This window comes from Pleurodeles waltl, unplaced genomic scaffold (genome assembly GCF_031143425.1).
Source record: "Pleurodeles waltl isolate 20211129_DDA unplaced genomic scaffold, aPleWal1.hap1.20221129 scaffold_72, whole genome shotgun sequence".
Taxonomy (NCBI): domain Eukaryota; kingdom Metazoa; phylum Chordata; class Amphibia; order Caudata; family Salamandridae; genus Pleurodeles; species Pleurodeles waltl.
This window is the reverse complement of record NW_027150393.1, coordinates 907,492-912,261: the sequence shown is the minus strand read 5'-3', so window position 1 is coordinate 912,261 and position 4,770 is coordinate 907,492. Positions and strand designations below refer to the sequence as shown.

The 4,770-nt window shown below is 48.1% G+C and overlaps 2 non-coding genes across 2 annotated transcripts; both read left to right on the top strand.

Annotated features, from left to right (window-relative positions):
• The first annotated feature begins 381 nt into the window (after positions 1-381).
• Positions 382-453, top strand: TRNAP-CGG (transfer RNA proline (anticodon CGG)). Its single transcript has one exon. It is a non-coding gene; the product is annotated as a tRNA-Pro (tRNA).
• Positions 454-3,928: 3,475 nt separating this feature from the next.
• TRNAT-CGU (transfer RNA threonine (anticodon CGU)) lies at positions 3,929-4,000 on the top strand. The gene has a single exon. It is a non-coding gene; the product is annotated as a tRNA-Thr (tRNA).
• Positions 4,001-4,770: the final 770 nt, after the last annotated feature.

Genomic DNA, 4,770 nt, shown 5'->3' with positions numbered 1-4,770 from the left:
CCTCAACGCAGTCATCCTTGTACCATGGTGCAAGAACGGCTGCGATGGCGCACAGCAGCTAATTTAGAGCTGGCGCAGGGGGAAGCACAGGGGTGCGCTGTATTCTACTAAATACGGCGCTTCCCTGCATTTTGAAAATGACGGAGCGTGGGGCTTGCAAATTTGGCACAGCGTCGCGCTCAGTCATTTTCTTGTAAATCTGGGACAAAATGTCTAAAGGATAGAGGCTTTTTATGTCATGTTCGAGGACGACCATGCAAATGACTCTAGTCATACTGCAGAAGAGAGCACCATGTGGCGTTTCTTGCTTTGGGATGTAGTCTCCCACTCTCTGCCACCAACCCTCGGAGCAGGGTGGGAGCCGTAGCGCTTCTGTGCCCAGGCTCGTTGGTCTAGGGGTATGATTCTCGCTTCGGGTGCAAGAGGTCCTGGGTTCAAATCCCAGACAAGCCCATTTTAGCGGAAAACAATCAAATCCTGCTCAAAATACACAACCCCTCAACATTTCTCATTCCACTCGAAGCATTGTTGCGCAAAACATATTTTTTGCCTCAGGCGAAAAATGGATTACAATGCCTTGGCTTCCTTCCTGCTTGCTCTCAGTGCGCCCTTTGTGATGATTTCACAGGCTTGCGTTCCTGGCATTTAGGCATCAGATATTTGTCTGTCTCTGCCCGCAGCTGTTACTTTTCAGGACGCCTGAGTGTATGCATGCTGGCTGACACCGCTGCAATTTTCACACTTACCCCTTGCATTCTGAGCAACTGCTGATCAAGTATAGAGGTAATCGGGCAAACATATGAGGGGAACTGAGCTCCTTCAGTCAATCCAGCAAGCTTGTTTCTGTAGTGTAGTGGTTATCACATTTGCCTCACACGCAAAAGGTCTGCGGTTCGACACGGGGCAGCAGTAGCTTTTGTGTGTGCTCACTAAAACCTCAGTCTCTCTCAATGCACACTTAGACAGAAATGACCTTTAAAAACTTGTGACCTGTGTAAAATGTGCTTTACTATTGCAGGACGATAAAAAGTTATCTGCATCCCTCGGTGGTCGTGCATGTGCCTTGTTTCTTGTTCTGTTTTTTTTTTTTTTCTTGGCCATGTTATATTGTGGGGCCTTTAAAGCTGTGACTTTGATAGGAACATTGCAAGCGGCAGCATCAACAAGTGCAGACTGAAGAGTCAGACCTGCACAATGTTTTGGCTGTCAGGATGGCCAAGTGGTCTATGGTGCCAGACTCAAGAGAGCTTGATCTTCAGTGAAGCTGAGCCTTCTGGTCTCTTCATGGAGGCGTGGGTTCAAATCCCACTCCTAACAGGTGTGTTTTCTTACCTTAAATCTTGCTCTGCTTGCTGGAAGCTGCTGTGGCATGTGAGGAGAAATCCACCAACCCATTGGCTGGGCCCTCAATCAAAATTCTGTGTATTACTGGAAGGGGCATCTCAGGCACACCTTCTGTTAGAGCTGCACTTTATGACAGTAACTACCATGCTGGTTTCTACTTAAGCAGTTGATTCTATCGTTTGAAGTGAGTCTCTCCTGCCACCTTTTGGGCAAAGAAGACACTGCCCCTGCAACAAGACAGGCAGACAAGCTCAAACTGGGTTTCTTGGTTAGGTGGGCGGAGCATATTGGCAATGGTGCCTCCTCGTGACTTGCAATTTACATGAAGAAGACAGAGAGGCAGCTGGGAGTAGGCAGTACCCATGAACCCCTGAACACTGTCTTGCGACTTGCACACAATTCTGAAATGAGGCGGGGGAAAGGAGGTGATTTCCCCATCAAGGGCCATTCCGGGAAATCAGCCACCCGCGTCTCCCAGGTGAGTGTTTCAGGCCTATGAGCCACTACTATAAATCTCGCCTGATCGAGCGCTGAGTGAGCAAGTGTGCTTGAATCCAAGAGGCATGCTTCTCTGGCTCAAGAGCTAGCAGGCCCTTCAGTGCTTCTGGTCTGGAAGTCTAAGGTGCAAGGGTCCAGGACTTGCAGAGGGTTACAACTACCAGAAAGGGTCTGCTTTTCACATCAGTGACCTAGTTCAGCTCACTGGCACAGGGCATCTTGACTACCTCTTTCCTTGCTAGAGACAAACAAAAAATCCTTGACAGAAAACATCAATTGCTATGGCACGCTTAGAGAGAGAGCCTCCAAATGGCCCTGCTTTTCTGAAAGACGCTTCAGAAGATGTTTCAAATGCCTCTGCAGCAGCAGTCTAGTTGGTATAGGGGTATGATTCTCGCTTCAGGTGTGAGAGGACCTTGGTTCAAATCCCAGACAAACCCTTACCTTTATAGGTTCAGTCTGTGTTTTAAACAGGAGTATTTCTGCTTTTCACTCTTGTAAGATGTCATGTTGCAATGCAATACATGCTTTATACCTGGGTTGAGACGGTTCAGCATCATGAAGGTATGCGAGATTTCTTTGCAATTGCTTTTCTGTGCTGGAGCAGCAGTGCTCATAGGAACATTAAATGCACAGTGCTTCTTCATGGTAATTTCGGGTCCAGTTCTGAAATCACCTCTTGGAATGAAAGTGATGCCAGTTCCTCTCTTCCAAAGCAAGAGATCGTGTTCCGGAAGGCTCAGCTTTGAGCGTCATGAACATTGGCCCTCAGTCCTTGCATCCCAGTCCAATGCAGAGCCACATAAAGCAAGCAGGTGTGTCTGTTTCCATAGTGTGGTGGTTCCAGTAAAATGCATAGCCACATGAAGCAAACCGGCGAGTGTTTCTGTTTGTGTAGTGTAGTGGTTATAATGCGCACCTCACATGCAGAAGGTCCCTGGTTCGAAGCCAAGCAAAAACAGCAAGAAGCTGGGCTTTTTCCCAGTATTTGCATTTCCTGACTCAGCTGACAGGCAAGCTGAGATAAAAGAGACTGTGTCTATTCCTCACCATCGTGAGGTACTACGCTCCTGGGGCATCTGTCACAGCTCACCAAGAGGAGTTGCGCCAGCTTACGTCAGTCAGTTGCTCACTGTTTGACCTTTGCATTGAAGCCTGAGCCTACCGCATTCAAGCCAGCCAAGGAAGGAAGGTATGAGAGCGAAAATAGCTTTCCTGCCCTCACCAAGAACACACACCTTGAGCAAATAAGGTGCCAGACTTACAAGGCCCAATCGCCAACGGAGCATCACTTTTAGTGATGCCCCGGTGGCACTATGCACTGCGCGGTATTTACAAGATGGCGTTCAGCCACTTTTTATGGCTTAACACCACCTTGTAAATACGGCACCTTAGCATTCAGCGCTTTCCCTGGAAGGGGCGTGCAATGGGTGTTGCTGTGAGTGTGCCACAGCAACACCATAGCATTTTGATGCTGCTCCAGATTTAGGAGTTGTCGTAAATCTGCGTCAGCGCCAAAATCCAACGCCATCCCAGGGGTATCGTTAGAGTGGCGCACTGAGGAGAAATGTTTTAATTTCTCCTCGTTTTTTCTCTTTCTATGTGTGCTGCATTCTGCAGCACACATAGAAGTAAGAGCAAATCACCATTGAAGATTTTTCTTTTGGCCAGGAAGGTGTCCCTTCCTGCACAAAAACAATTTCCCCCTCAACGCAGTCATCCTTGTACCATGGTGCAAGAACGGCTGCGTTGGCGCTCAGCAGCTAATTTAGAGCTGGCGCAGGGGGAAGCACAGGGGTGCGCTGTATCCTACTAAATACTGCGCTTCCCTGCATTTTGAAAATGACGGAGCGTGGGGCTTGCAAATTTGGCACAGCGTCGCGCTCAGTCATTTTCTTGTAAATCTGGGACAAAATGTCTAAAGGATAGAGGCTTTTTATGTCATGTTCGATGACGACCATGCAAATAACTCTAGTCATACTGCAGAAGAGAGCACCATGTGGCGTTTCTTGCTTTGGGATGTAGTCTCCCACTCTCTGCCACCAACCCTCGGAGCAGGGTGGGAGCCGTAGCGCTTCTGTGCCCAGGCTCGTTGGTCTAGGGGTATGATTCTCGCTTCGTGTGCGAGAGGTCCCGGGTTCAAATCCCAGACGAGCCCATTTTAGCGGGAAACAATCAAATCCTGCTCAAAATACACAACCCCTCAACATTTCTCATTCCACTCGAAGCATTGTTGCGCAAAACATATTTTTTGCCTCAGGCGAAAAATGGATTACAATGCCTTGGCTTCCTTCCTGCTTGCTCTCAGTGCGCCCTGTGTGATGATTTCACAGGCTTGCGTTCCTGGCATTTAGGCATCAGATATTTGTCTGTCTCTGCCCGCAGCTGTGACTTTTCAGGACGTCTGAGTGTATGCATGCTGGCTGACACCGCTGCAATTTTCACACTTACCCCTCGCATTCTGAGCAACTGCTGATCAAGTATAGAGGAAATAGGGCAAACATATGAGGGGAACTGTGCTCCTTCAGTCCAGCCTGCAAGCTTGTTTCTGTAGTGTAGTGGTTATCACATTTGCCTCACTCGCAAAAGGTCCCCGGTTCGACACTGGGCAGCAGTAGCTTTTGTGTTTGCTCACTAAAACCTCAGTCTCTCTCAATGCACACTTAGACAGAAATGACCTTTAAAAACTTGTGACCTGTGTAAAATGTGCTTTACTATTGCAGGACGATAAAAAGTTATCTGCATCCCTCGGTGGTCGTGCATGTGCCCTGTTTCTTGTTCTGTTTTTTTTTTTTTTTCTTGGCCATGTTATATTGTGGGGCCTTTAAAGCTGTGACTTTGATAGGAACATTGCAAGCGGCAGCATCAACAAGTGCAGACTGAAGAGTCAGACCTGCACAATGTTTTGGCTGTCAGGATGGCCGAGTG